The 14,936-nt window shown below is 44.3% G+C and overlaps 1 protein-coding gene across 1 annotated transcript in view; it reads left to right on the forward strand.

Annotated features, from left to right (window-relative positions):
- The window catches only part of HS1BP3 (HCLS1 binding protein 3), a 51,001-nt gene that overhangs the window by 22,008 nt on the left and 14,057 nt on the right, over positions 1-14,936 (forward strand). The window lies entirely within an intron of this gene.

Raw genomic sequence — 14,936 nt, forward strand, 5'->3', positions numbered from 1 at the left:
AACTATGCAGTTTTATTGTTTGTAGGTTGAAGTCAAGAGCTTTAGCATCTCTCTCCTCTCACTTTGTAGTTAAAACAACTAAATTTAGTACTTGTATTCAGTTTACTGCAATAAACCTGAGACAGCAACTGATTAAAATGACTCAGAACCAGCTCCTCTGAACAAAGCAGCAACAATTTTGCAAAAGGAGCATGACTGTTTCACGGGTTAAAGCATGCAGCAGCCCTGTGCATGCATTTCTTCAGCTGCAATTAACTTCTGAGGTAATATTTGCTGACCAGCTTGGGAGAACCCACCTTTTCCTGTGCTTTCCTTTCCTGCCTCCATCAGCTCTCCGCAGCCCTCGCGGGAGCCTCTCTTCCACATGCGGTTCCCTCCCTTCCGTCCTTTTTCCCTTGCCTCCCTAAATCTTTCAGTGACAGCATATCCTCCCTCAGCCCTAGGTTTTTCCTGGCAAACTGCAGAGCCCAGAGGTGGGTATTCCCCAGGCAAGAGCTCTTCTGTCTCCTCATGAGTCCTGGAGAGTTTCTGTCTCCACTCTCTACCTTTGCTATTGTTTCAGCGGATTTCCCCTTGTGGCTTCTCCTTATCCAAATTTGTGCCTTCCCAGAGGAATAAAGGCACATGGGTAGGTTGAAGCTTTGCATCTGTTGTGTATAAACGCAGATGCAGCTAACTCCTGACAATAGTTAGGAAGGGATGGGGCTGGTGAGGACTGACCTTTTGGGGGCCTGCTGCCAAACGTTTTTAAAAGCACTGTAGCTAGTTGTTGCTGGGGTCAAGCTCAACCACCCCGGTGCAAGCTCAACCACCCTTTGCCGTTGCTGGGTTTAGTTGGTAAGGAGATTATTAAAGGGCTTGGGGCCTTTTCTGGCTGCAGATGAAACGGGCAATTGCTTTGAGCAACAGATTGGCAGGGAAGGAGCAGCCAGCCCTGGCCTTGCCAGAGCCCCGCAGAGCCAGGCTGGCTGCAGGAGGAGGTAGATCAGCGCAAGAGCCAGCAGTTGTTTCTGGGTTGCGTCCTACACCTTCACATCTCCCAGCCCCTTAATGGCAGCCAGGCTAGAGTTTGACTCCTGAGCTGTTCATCCCAGTGCTCCCTTTTCTTTCCTTTTCTTCCCTGTTGTGGCAGAAGAGCCTAGGATGGCCTCAGCCTTTTGTCTTTGGGGGAGAAACAGGTGGCAAGGTTTGATCTTGCTTCCTCTGCCAGAAACCTTGGGCTGCTGAGAATGGCTGGCGAAGAGGCAGAAATTGGCTTAAGGGGAGTCCTGCATTTACCATGTTTCCAAGTGGTTTTATTGATGGAGTGCCCAAGGCTGTAATAGGTGAGGGCAGTGTGCTTGCCGGTGGATTTTCACCTCCAAGGAAGAGAATTTCTGCAGGCTGAAGCGGTGTCATGGCACAGCTGCTGTCTGCTGGACAGATGGTCTGGAGCAAACTTGTCAAAATGTGTGTTCAGCTGCTTGTGCCTTCTGGTCCTTGGTTGGCAGAATTGTACTCCTGCCACTCCTCAGGATGCCACTCCTCAGGCATCCTTCTACTCCTCAGCCACTCATAAATTCACAACTGCCTTTTGGTCTAGCCAGGCACATGCATGACTTCCCCTCTGAATCCAGTAGAATTCATGCACAGCAGTAGAAACACTTGTCTGTCCATCCTGATCAGCTGAGAGACAGCGAAGGTGTCAAAACATCAAAGAAGAGGGAAGATACAGGTTATTTTTTCTTTAATGAAATTCAGATAGTTAAAACAATGAACAAGAAAAGAAAGAGCCTTGTTTTCCTAGCAGTGTGTGTATCCGTGCTCACAGCTGTGAAGCCTTCAGAGATTTAAACAGGCAGATCTTTATTTTCTGTCAGTTGTTGAGTCACAAGCTTAGGTTGCAAGGCATGCTTGACCGTCACTTTGCCAAGTGACACAAGTATTTATCGCAATTCCAATCCAGCTGCTGTCAGATTGGCAACTTGCAAAATCCCAGTAAACAGCCCCGTTGTCTTCTACTGAAACATTTCTGACAGTTGAAATTTTTCTGGAAACCAAGGACATAGTCTGGTATAGTGTTCTTCCCCATCAAAGAGAGGAAAAAGAGGAAGAGGCAGCAAAAAAGTGTGCGTTATCCATCCAGTTAAAGGATGAGCCTTACTTACTTTTAATTGTCTGCTCTCAACCCTTTTTTGGGGTAACCTTATAGCCTCTCCTTGGAGGTGTTTTAACTGAGTGGCTAGGGAGTAAAGCAGGATGGCAGGGATGCTCTCTTTGCAGGAATTCAGTCCCTCCAGTTTGTCTGTCCTGAACTTTTTTTTATGTTTATAGGTGCTTTGTGAGTGTTGTTTTCCCATGCAAAGGGCTTTTCTTTCCCTTCTGCCTCCAATCCCATCTCCTCAGCACAGCTTCCCACATGTTTCTTTACTGCAAATCTTGCTGTCCCCCCACAGATGGAAGGTTGAGGGTGATTGAAAGAAAACAATTGAAAATGAAACCATGTTTAGCTATTGAATCTCACAGAATCATCCATATTCATTCTGTGTTGTGTCTTCCAAGTGATTGCTCTTGGAATATGTTTTCCTTGGGAGAACTCTACCAAGATCTTGGGTGGCTCCAAGTGGTGGAACCGAGAACCTTTTCTAGCTATACTTTCCAACCAGGGGAATCGAGTTGGATGTGTGAAGGACTCAGCTCTCTTCTGTCATTGCTGTTCTGTGGTAGTGCTAACTGAATGTAAGTGCATTCAGGAAAACTGAGATTTTCTGGTACTCCTGGTTGGCGTAGGTTACATCTATAAGCACTCCTTCAGGAGAGCATAGTTGACAGGTGATTGCAAAAACCCTCCTGCTATGTCTGCTTCTGGCAATCAGAAAGAACTGCACCTTGGGATCAGAGCTAGGGCACTCAGACTGTCAGAGAGGTTTGGAGAGGAGTGAATGCATAACTTACAGATCTAAAGTTGGTTGCTCTGTGTTTTCTTTTATTCTGGAAGTAGTCACTTCCCTGACCTAAGGAAAACTTGTGAGAGTCCTCCCCTGTGCCAGCATTGTCCTCATCTACATTCATACTCCCTGGTCTAGTGTTGGATTTTTGGTCTCATAAGATTATGCAGTCATTATTGCCCCAGGTTGTATGTTGCATGTTGAAGCAATTGCCTTGGTTAAACTTCAGTGATGAGTTTCTGTCATGGCTGGCTTGAGTGATTCCAGTACATACACAGCTGGAACATGAGGATCCTTTGGGAAGGAGTTTAAGTAATTATTTTAATGTGCTTCATTTTCTTTCTGATTAGAACACTGAATATACTTTAATGGGTTTTAAAAATAGTAAATTTGTGTTTATACCATCATCCTAAACCCAAAGCACTGCAAATAACTCTATAGTCTGTGTAGTGTTACAGCTGTGTACGCCATCCGGCAGTGTTTTCAAGCAGAACACAAATGTAACTACACCTGGGGTAAAATGCAGCAAGGACTTATCAGCTTAGTGCAACACTTCATTGCAGCATCAGACAGTAAGTGAAGAACATGACGTTCAACTGGAAATGCAGGGGGAATTGCACCGATGTAAATACCCAGCTTGGAATTTGACCAGCTTGCTAAAGTAGATACGTCTGCTTTTAAGGAAGATGTCATGGGATTTTTAATGGACCTGGTTCATCGTTTACAATGTATTAAAGCATAAAACTTATCACACACTTTTCTGTATATAGAAGAATTGTAGAGCCAAGTAATGTCAGGAACCTGGAATGAAATACCATTGCCACTAGCTGGCACCAGCTTTCAAATAATTCCCATAGTCCTCTGAGTGAACTCTCAGCTTTTGATTTTCCCATCCTGTTTAACAGCAACGTGCGGTCATTTGCAGCAGTGCAGAACTAAACAGTGATGAAGGCGTGCAGAAGCTGCCGTGAGCCATTCTGCAGGCGTATTAAGCAAGTCCTTAGTTAACTGAGACAGATTGGTAGGAGGCAGGAGATCCTTTAGAAGGGGTACAGGATAAATTTACAACTACACAGAATCAAAAGTGTCTTTTTTTTTTTTACTTCTGCTTTGGAAGAGGATTGAACATGATGTAATTGGGCAGATTTAAACATGTTTTGTTTCATGGACTTTACAATAATAGGATGACTCAAGTCCTTAATTAGAATAAAAAAGCATTACCTCATCAATTAGCCTGCTCCTTTCACCAAGGCACGGGAAATCTTTAATCGGCAGACCCGAGGAACTGCTTGTAGATGAGACAGACTGCTAATGAGGGATGGATTCAGAGCTGCCCTGTTGTTTTTCTGTTCACCAAGTATAACAGAATTGTTTGCTCTAGAAGAAGCTGTCTGTGGGGTGAATGTGTGCTCAGTTTAAATTGAGATGGGAGACTTGCTTTTCCTTTCATCTGATGCTGTCAAGTTCCTAACTCAGCAGACTTAATAAAACCATTGTTCCCTTTTCCCCATGGACCTGCTGCAGAAGTTTCTCTCTTGCTTTCAAATGATCAAAGAACTGGCTTTTGGAAAACCATTTTTGGAAGCAATCTGTAAAACCTTGCCAAAAATGCATAAATTAGCCATTGTATGGGCTGGTACTAATTAACACACCTGGGGATGTTACTTGCTACTGCCCCTTGCAGCAGTTGGCCAGATCTGGAATCATCTGAAGTGCCAGCAAGAGGAGGAACGTCCTTAGGACCAACACACATCTGGGACTCAGCAGCTCTTCATTCTGCACTTCAATTTCTCAGGTCGCATCTTGGGTACAGTACTTAAAAGTTAGATCTCTCCATTATCCCGTTGGTAAAAGGAATAAAACTGATTTTGTAGGTCTGCCTGGGGAAGAGTTTCCCTTTGCACAGAAATGTGGCATTCACATCAGTGTTAGTGGTAATTGTCACTGAAGTGAAAGAAATGCTTTCTATTACCTTCCATAAATTTTGGATAAGACTCAAACCCTTTCTTTCCATATTGCCTGAGATGCCCAGTCATGTCCAGATCATAAGGGGTAGTAAGATTTATCATCACAGTGAAATACGCAGCTGTGGTAGGGTGATTTGACTGTGGCTAAACTAGTAAATAAAACCGGACAGGAACTGTAGTCTTGCTCTGTGCCAACTAGGATGAAGTAGCTCCTGTCCAACAGCTAAATCCTTCCACTCCCCAGAGCAAGCTGGCCACGTCCAAAACAGGAAGAGCCCTGAGACTGTATGGATCCCTAAACTATGTCCAGGCATCATTTGGGAAACCAGTAATTAGCCTGGGCCAAATTCATGCCAGGAAGCATGCTAAAAACTCACAAGACAGACATTGTGTGCTGTTTTCTCAGCCCAAGCCCTGACCACGTTTATTTGCTAGTATAGATGTTGGCTTTTCGTTGTCAACAGGACAGCCTGAAGAAGGTGCACATTTAGGACTCAGAATTGGAGCCGCTGAGGTCCTGTAACGAGGGTTTTCTTGGTGCAGGTGGTGCTAAGTCTATGTCTGACACTTAAGGATGCTCTGTGAGCATAAAATGCCAAGGACATTTTGCAGCAAGTATGTAGCTGGCTGCTGTGGCTCTTATCAGCTAGCACTCTGGGGTGCAGCTCAGGAGCTAGCCCAGGAGTGGACGGGTGCAGCCAGCCTGTTTTGAAGTATAACAGAGTTCAGCCGTGTGGGTGTGAGTCATGGTGTGTCAGTTGGCTAGGAAAAGATCTTGACTTGGGTTTTTGCTAGTATAGGCTATTCTTTGAGGTCTGCTCTCTGAACCATGATTTTCTGTAATAACTGCTACTTATTTGGCACGATACACAAACTGGTCAGAGTGGCTTGGATGGAAGATTTCCAAGCTTCTCTCTGCCTTGCTTTATTGCTTTTCGTCTGTAATAGCATCCAAGGCGTTCTTGAAGGCACCATTAAACACAAAACATGGTGTCATGCCCTCAAAACCACCTTACAACATTATCTAGACCCATTTGCTAAAGACGTCTCATTTTTCATCTGTGCGATGGGTTATCTGCCAGCATAGGCTGTTGCTGTGTATAACACTCTTGTCCTGGAAACTTGTTCCTGAGTCATCTGTCTTTCTCATCTTGGCTATGAGTGACAGAGCCATGGCTCCAACTGTTTCTGTAATATGAAAAAAAGCAAATGCGTTCTTAGGAGGCTTCCGAGGGCTAACCCTCACATCCTCCCTCAGGAGCTGTTACATCAAACCCTGACCTCACTGGAGTTCTTTTTATTTGTTCAGTGGTGCTGCCAAGAGACAAGGGCAGTGCCACACAATGCGGGATGCTCAACCGGGAAGGAGAAGCATGTTGTCCAGAGCTGCTGGCCAAGGTCTCAGGGGAATTAGTTTCAATTCTTCATTTCAAAGACATCCTGTTTAGGCTGCAGACAGCTCACTTCTGGTTTTCAGGACTGTGTTTCATTCCCGATCTGTAAAAGAAGAGTGCTGGCATGCCCTGCCACGTAGTGCTGCAGAGAGAGTGAATTCTGAAAGGTTGTGAGGTGTTTGGGGGCTATCCAAATGTTGCAGTCTGTTGGCAATAAGCATTGTTTTAGTTGCCCTTGGAAGGTGGTAGGAGATGTAACCCAGCCTGTCGTATCCCTTACTCTCGTGGAGGAACTTGCCTGGTCTGCCAGTCATTTGCCAGCTGTTGGCAGCACAGCACCATTGCTCATGGGAGGGGAGCCATCGTGGTGCTGCTGTGCGCTACAAGATGGATGCTACTGATGGATATTATGAAAGATGCCAAGGTATCCTGAAACCCTACAGACAAATGGACAACATGGCAAAGGACAGTCTCCTTTCTGCTCTCTGCTTATCTGTTCTTCCTGGGAAGGGCTGCTACCCAGGACCCCTTGCAGGGACCATTTCCAAAAGGTGACATGGAGAAGACTGCATCAAGGTTCTCTCCGTACACAGTCCTCTGGCAGTATCTCATCAGGCTTTGTTCCCTCAAACACCACTACATGCCTTTGTTCTGTGCCCAAAACATGTCATAAGCACCCTCCGTTTCAGGCTCTGACTTTGCAGAGCTCTAGCACAACCCTCACATTATTTCAAGCACTTTGAACTGAAAATCAGATGCAGACTAAATAACAATTCCAGGACACCACACAGAGCAAGGGAAGACCAAGGCCAAATGTTTTATAGTATGGATACAGTCCTGCCCCAGCCCTCTTGTTCAGCGGGGTAGGTGTGTGTGCTGCCTCCTGTGCTCATGGCAGCTCTGCTGTGGAATTCTACCAGTCGTGGGAAGGTAGACAGCCTCAAAACCCTTCCCTTCCTTGGAAAGACCACAGGCAGGTGTGGTGGGTTGACCCTGGCTGGATGCCAGGTGCCCACCAAAGCCACTCTATCACTCCCCTCCTCAGCTGGACAGGGGAGAGAAAATATAACAAAAGGCTCATGGGTCAAGGTAAGGACAGGGAGAGATAGCTCACCAATTACTGTCATGGGCAAAACAGACTCAACTTGGGGAAGATTAATTTAATTTATTACCAGTCAAAATTGGAGTAGGATAATGAGAAATAAAAAAATAAATCTTAAAACACCTTCCCCACACCTCTCCTTTCTTCCCGGGCTCAACTTCACTCCCAAATTCTCTACCTCCTCCCCCCCAGCGGCACTGGGGGGGGGAAATGGGCGGTTGCAGTCAGTTCATCACACGTTGTCTCTGCCATTCTTTCCTCCTTGGGGGGACGACTCCTCACACTCTTCCCCTGCTCCAGCGTGGGGTCCCTCCCATGGGAGACAGTTGTCCACAAACTTCTCCAACGTGAGTCCTTCCCATGGGCTGCAGTCCTTCATGAACTGCTCCAGCATAGGTCCTTTCCACGGGGTGCAGTCCTTCAGGAACAGACTGCTCCAGTGTGGGTCCCCCACAGGGTCACAAGTCCTGCCAGCAATCCTGATCCAGCGTGGGCTCCTCTCTCCATGGGTCCACAGGTCCTGCCAGGAGCCTGCTCCAGCGCGGGCTTCTGACGGGGTCACAGCCTCCTTCGGGCATCGACCTGCTCCAGCATGGGGTCCTCCATGGGCTGCAGGTGGATATCTGCTTCACCGTTAACCTCCATGGGCTGCAGGGGGACAGCCTGCCTCACCATGGTCTTCACCACGGGCTGCAGGGGAATCTGCTCTGGCGCCTGGAGCACCTCCTCCCCCTCCTTCTTCACTGACCTTGGTGTCTGCAGAGTTGCTTCTCTCACATATTCTCACTCCTCTCTCTGGCTGCTGTTCCACCACAGGTTTTTTTTTCCCCCTTCTTAAATATGTTATCACAGAGGTGCTACCACACTACCAGTGTCTTGCTTAGGAAGGAGAGTTTTGTGTCTCTGGTGCTTCCTGGTGTGACTGTTCCTACAGTCTGACCTCCAGCAATGTCTGCAACATCAGAAGTGGAATTGCTTTGTGCAATAGGTTTATCCGTGGCCTAGGGAATATTTCACCCAGAGCAATTTTATCTTACCTCTGTTAAAAAAAACCAACACAAGAAACCTCTAGGCAGAAAAGCTGCGTTTTCTTTTTATGGAAGAGGTTTTGATCTCGTGATCAGCAGGAGAGGCAGCAGCCGGAGCACGGGGCTGTGTCTGCAACAGCGGTATCATTTAGCTCTGACAATGTCTCATTGTGTCCTTCACTGTTTTATTTCCTGTGGAGCCATCTCTGAGTTACGGTGAGAGGTTTGTTTTACCCATGGCGCAGCCAAGAGAAAAAAAGTGACCTCTGTGAACAGCAAGATGTGGGGGAAGGAAGACAGTGGGGAACCAGGCTCAGCCCCAACTTCCCTCCTTGGCCGTATCATGGAGCAGTCGAGACCCTGCGCTTTTGAAGCGGTCTGCTTCTGAGTGCAAATCCTGCTTGGCTACTCCTGGTATCTGCTCACTGCCTTGGTAACCGGCCCTTCTCTGGCTTTTCATAAGCTCTCTAGATGTGGTGTGACAGGTATGTCAGGCAAAATTTTAGACTGGAACATCACTGGTAGTTTGCTAGAGGTTTTCCATAGGTTGGGGGTGGGACTGTGCAGGTACCACGCGAAAAAACGAAGGGCACCTTTCAGACAGAGTTTTACACGGAGCCTCTGGGATTAGAGAGGCCAGAGGTTTTTTGATGGAAACATCCTCTCTTGTTATGTTATCTGTTTGAGGCTTTTGTGTTCACAGGCAGTTAAAAACTAGAGTTGTGCCTGCAGTCTGTGTTCTTGTACCCGCTCTGCTTTTGGATGTGGTGAGGAGGGAATTCACGTGAGGCAGCAGCGCAGGGGAAATGGTCTCCTCCGGAGGAGCACAATGTGAGGCCAGGAGGCTGTCAAACGTAGGTGGCAGGAGATGCTGCTGGATATGATGGTATTCTGTTTGCGAGGAGGTAAAGATTAGGTTACACAAAATTAAACCTTTGCAAAGTAGATGTGGAACAGTCAGTCTGCCTGTCCTTGGGAGGAGGCACCAAGCAGTTGCAGGTCCTGCTGATTTGACTTTACCAAGACCTGTAGAGACAGGACAAGGGGCAAGAGTTTTAAACGGAAAGAGAGTATGTTTAAATTGGACATAAGGAAGAAATTTTTTACGATAAGGGTGGTGAGACACTGGAAGAGGTTGCCTGGAGAAGTTGTGGATGCCCCATCACTGGAAGTGTTCAAGGTCAGGCTAGACGGGGCTTTGAGCAACCTGATATAGTGGAAGGTGTCCCTGCCCATGGCAGGGGAGTTGGACTAGATGATCTTTAAAGGTCCCTTCAAACCCAAACCATTTTGTGACTCTATGATTTAGAGGTGTGAGTGCTGAACGCTTCTGGAAATGAGGCATCAACTATTCATGTGTTCAGTGCTTTTTCAGAAATTGTTCAAATACATCTAACAAGAAGCTACAGTGGTATGTTCATGTGTGTATTTGGCTTTTTTCACCATTTCAATGTTGAAGAAACCAATCACTTCTCCAGAACGGTTGCTGTTTGCATTTGTCTCTTTTACTTGCTAGTTGTAAGAATTCTTACCACAACATTGGATACTCTCACTACCATCAATTCCCTATTTGTGAGGCCTTCTTTTTTTGCGTTTGCTCCTGAATCTGTTGAGCATGCGGCAGATAACATGCTCACTAGCTAGTTTTTTTCACATTTTGCTTGTTTCAGCTTGGTTGACTTTGATTGTGAAGCTGCTCAGGACATTTTGTGAAGAATGTCTCATAAAGGGGCAATGTTGGCAGGTTGATTTCATTACAGTTGTCATATTTATATTTTTGTTGGACATTTTATTGCTGAGTTATACTGCATGTAGACATCACTTTACAGGCATGCAACACAGTACTTGCCCAAGAATTTGCTGTCTTTGGAGCTACAGACTTGTAACAATTATTAATTATTGTCAGGGAATGGATTTTTTTCTTAAAGTATAATTTTTATAGGGTCAAAACATAAAGCTAGGACCTATTCCCGAAAGTAACTCCATTAGCTTGGATAGTGACCTTAAAGGGAATAGATCAAAGAATAACGTCTGGCAGGGTTTATTGGCAGAAAGATGCCTGGCCAATTTTTTTCCAAAACACATTAGTGCGTGTTATCTGGTATTGCGTATTTGAAAATGTGCATCATTAACATGAGTATTAGGATAAGAACTATTTCACTGTTGTCAGAAACCCTGAAAGTACCATTCTGCTGCTTTGCATATGAAACCCAAAATAGTAGTGAGTATTTTTGGCTTTTTCACATCATTATTGGCAACTTTATTATGCCTGACTTGTTCTGGACCCGTGTCCTTGCTGTGGTTTAATTTCATCATGATTATATTTTGAAACTTGTCTTTTGTTGTCCTTAACTTGTTTCAGCAAGTCTCACATTCTGGTTTAGTCTAGAAAATCAAAGGAAAATGATAAAGAAATTTCCTTTATGTTAATTTTCTTTCTTTGCAATCTACTCTGTAACCCTTGTTCCCTTGCCAGGCATATGAGTGCCTGTGTGCTTTATTAGTTATTTAGTTGAAAACTTTTTAGGAAATGTTTCTGTATTATTATTATTGCTAATGAACTGTATACTGAACAAAAGTTGGCCATCTATGGTCTTGTCGTCTGTTTTCAAGTTATATTGAAAAAGGATATAATCAGAAAGCTTAATGACAGATTATAAAAACAGCTTGGCTTCTTTTAGGAAGAACAGGTACTTCTGGGTGCTGAGCCCTTCAGAAAAATCTCTCTACAAAAGCAGGTCCCTAGATGGGAGCTGAACTCTTGAAAATCTATTCCTTCAGGCTTTCTTTCCATCTGTTGCTCTGCTGGAACAATAGTCCAAGGCTGGCCTAATCTGGGGGCTGCAGTAGGAGAAACTTTGCCTGCAATTGAATGCTATTCTTCCAAATGATTTCTAATAGGAGATTTATTCCGTCTATTATGCATTATCTTATTTTGGGAAAATGCAGGGCCATTTAAAACACTGTAAGTTACTGTGATGTCCACAAGAAAAAGATTACTGTGTGTGGTAAAATATCCCTGCGGCCAGCGCTTGTCACGGTTGCTTAACGCTTAGGCTGTATTGAGCTGACGGGCTTAGAATTTCTATTCAGCATCCTTTGCCCAAAGCGGATGAGAATGACCCCTTTTGTCCTGTCTGTTATTATCAGGCGGCTTTGGAAAATGAGCACTGTTGAATGAAAAGAAAGCGGCAGATGACATTTTGTTTTCTGCATGAACTAGTGTATAGGTTCTTTGTTTTTCAGAAATGGTTTTGAAGAAGATGTGCTAATATTGCTGCTATTTTAGCAGTAGTTCTTTTGTTCAGGCCTGAATGTAGATTGTGGGAGTTGGGGTGTCCATTTATATTAGTGAGCTCTTTCCTTGTAAAATCCCATGGATACCTAAAATATGAATATGTATATTCTGAATAAGTCTGTTTTAATATTACTGTAACATTCCTTTCCTGGAGCATAATCTTATTTGTATAAAAAAGAGATGGCCATATTTTCATAATAAGAAGTTCTGAAAATTTTTATCTGTGTGCTGAGATTACACATACTCTGAATAATTACGCTGAATAATTACAGTTAGGGACTCCCGTCTGTATTGAGCACAGTAGACATGCCCTTTGATTTAAGCTATGTGTCACCAAGCGTTAGGTCTGGAGATCCAATATTTCAAAATACAGCTATCACACATACAGGTCTGGAAATCTTCGGACTTTGGAGTGTCTTAGTTATCCTTGTCGCTGTTTTCCACAGCTGACCAGAATGCTTTTCTGCATTATTGATGTGCCAGTGAGACATGGAGGCTGCCAAACAAGTGACCTCATTGTTTCTGTAAACATGAGAATTGCGCTCACAAAATGGGTTAGGTTTGAAAGTGAGTGTCTTCTGCATATAGGGTTTTGTTGACATTTTCATGGGTGATTTGAGAATCATTTGAATGCCAGGAGTCTCAGCTGGATTTTCAAGTGTGCCAGCAGCCCGACTAGGTGGATTCATATACCCTAATTTTTGATGATCCAGTTTTGGTCCATGTCAGTTAGGAGGCTAATCTTTATCTACAGTCACTTATGGGCAGTTTGGCTCCTTTTGGACTCAGAGCAGAAGACGGTAGTGTTATTTGAGTCATTCTCACAGTGCTTCGTGTATAGAAGTCAATGAGCTCAACTGGGTAAACAGGTTCAGCTGAACAAAGGATACATAATCTTTAGGGCTGGTTTGGTTTTTGTTAATATTTTTAAAATTCACTAGAGTGATGTTCCAAGGTTCACTTGTTTCAGCAACAAAGAAATAGCAATGAGACATGAGTCATCTTCCGCCAGCTGGTTGCAGGTAGTTTCAAAATGTCAGATGCCAAGGTTGAGTGTGATATATGAAGAAGGTGCTAATGAAGTGCAGGGCTTGAGTACAGTAATACTTTGGGAGACTAAATGTTCCTTCATTTCTATCTTCCCAAAAGCCTCTGCATCCCTGCACCAGCTTACTGCTCCCTGGCACATCATGATCATCGAATTAACTATCCTTGCAGCTTCTCCTCTGCATGCCTACCAGCATGTGGCTTCACGATCAGCTCAGTTCCAGCTAAGTCCCTGGTCCCCTGCTTCTGGGGAGGTAGCAGGAATATATAGATAGGGGATGAGTGAGCAGGCAGACACACACTCAGGCCAGCTGAAGCTGATTGTGAAACCAGAACCTCAGACAGGCTCCGAAACTTCTTACACACCCGTTCTCATCCATTAACCTCTGCTCAGCAGTGCACAGCCTGGGCTGGCACAGCTAAATACAGAACCGTGGGAATCCTGTTTCCCAGTTAGAGACTGACCTCAACAGAGTCCCTGTATGGATATGCTGGGATTACTTGGCAGTCCAACTGTGGCTTCCTTAGAAGGGCAGTGAGGGGAAACAACTTGAAGGCAGAGAAACAACTTCTTCATGTTCCTACTGGTAGCAGTCAAGCCCTGTGGGTTTGGCCCCGTGCCCTGTAACTGCCAATGGAGTCCCCTGGCAAAACAGAAAGTGAGCCAGTGTAAGTGAGCTGGTTTGATGGCTAGACTAAACAGAGGGTTATTACCAGGACCTTTCAGTTCAATTAATTTTGTTTTACGTGCTGTTTTTTATGACACTCTTTATGGTTCCCTTCCCTTTCTTCGGTATTTCCCACCATTCTGGTACTCTCTGCTGCAAATACTTTAGCTAACTATTAGTAAACTCCTTGTTAACTTCACTGGGGTGGAGACCTGTTGCTTGGAAATATATTGGCTCATGTATATAAGTACCTGTGGCATAACAGGCTCTTATGCATCAGGAGAGCTGTTGTAACTCTCTGAATGGACAAAGGATCTTGTCAAAGACCTTTTGGCATTCTGTAGATTGGCAAATCCTCATCTATATTGTCATTCACTTCTCAAAGAATACTTTGCAAGGCATGAGTTATGCAAATAAAGGTTGCTCCTTCCCCAGTAGATTGGATTTATTTATGTCTACTAATTCTATTTTTAATCAATTTGTCAGCTCTGAAAGACTCCGTCGTACTGTTCTTCTGTTTTTGTTGTTAAATATAATGGCTCTCATTTTTTACTTTTTCCTTTAATACTTAGGTTCATTTGAGTGATAGATTTCTTACCACAGTTAATAAAGCAATGAATTTGATTTTGTGTAGAATCCTGTAGAAAAGAAGGTTTGTATCATAAAGAGTTCAGCAAATCAGTCGCTGACAACTGCTGATACCTTTAGTATATTGAATAGGGTGTATTTCCAAATAAGGCTGTATTTAAGTTCTGCATGGGGCTTGCTCTTAGGCCTTTAAAGTGCAGCATTTCCCATTGCTAAGAGACGAAGTGGTGGTAGCAAGGTAATATCAACCATGAGTTCTATTTTGGTGATAATGAACTTGTGAAAGTAACTGAAAGTAACTGGGCTCCACTCTTTTGTGTGCAGCTGTAACTGGAAGAGGATTTTACAAGATTCTTTAATGTAGTTGGAATGTATGTGTAATCTTTTGACCTCGTTCTTAGTTTTTGATGACTATGGCATGTTAAGTGCTGATAATTGGGTTTGCTCTAGGCTGAAACCCGACCTGCTCTCTGCAAAGGGGAAAATCAGATCTTCTATTGTAAGAGGCGCTCAAAGGGGCTACCTTAGAAATTGCAAGGCCATGAGTGCAAAGAGTAAGGATCTCTGAAATACAGCAATTTTTTAGGAAGGACATGCTGTCCAAAGGAATGCTTCTCTTTCGGCTTAGTTTGAATTGGACTTTTCATCCAAAGGTTTTTTCTTGTTCCCTAAATTTTCTTTTTTATGCCATCAGGTTTGCCTCATAACTCAAGCTGCCCTACTGTGAAAGCTGCCTTGTAGCTTCAGCTAGTGGAACGTGACTCCTAGGTATAAGAGCATGAGGCACAAGCTTTTCACTGTTCTTGGAAGGGGATTCAGCTCTCCTTGTTTAAGCCATGTGCAAATGAGGCCTCTAATCCAAATTAGTTTTTAGCTTCCTTCTCCAGCCAGGGGGAGAGGAGGAGATCTTCAGAGAT

The sequence above is a fragment of the Aptenodytes patagonicus genome, chromosome 3 (assembly GCF_965638725.1).
Source record: "Aptenodytes patagonicus chromosome 3, bAptPat1.pri.cur, whole genome shotgun sequence".
In the NCBI taxonomy this organism is placed as follows: domain Eukaryota; kingdom Metazoa; phylum Chordata; class Aves; order Sphenisciformes; family Spheniscidae; genus Aptenodytes; species Aptenodytes patagonicus.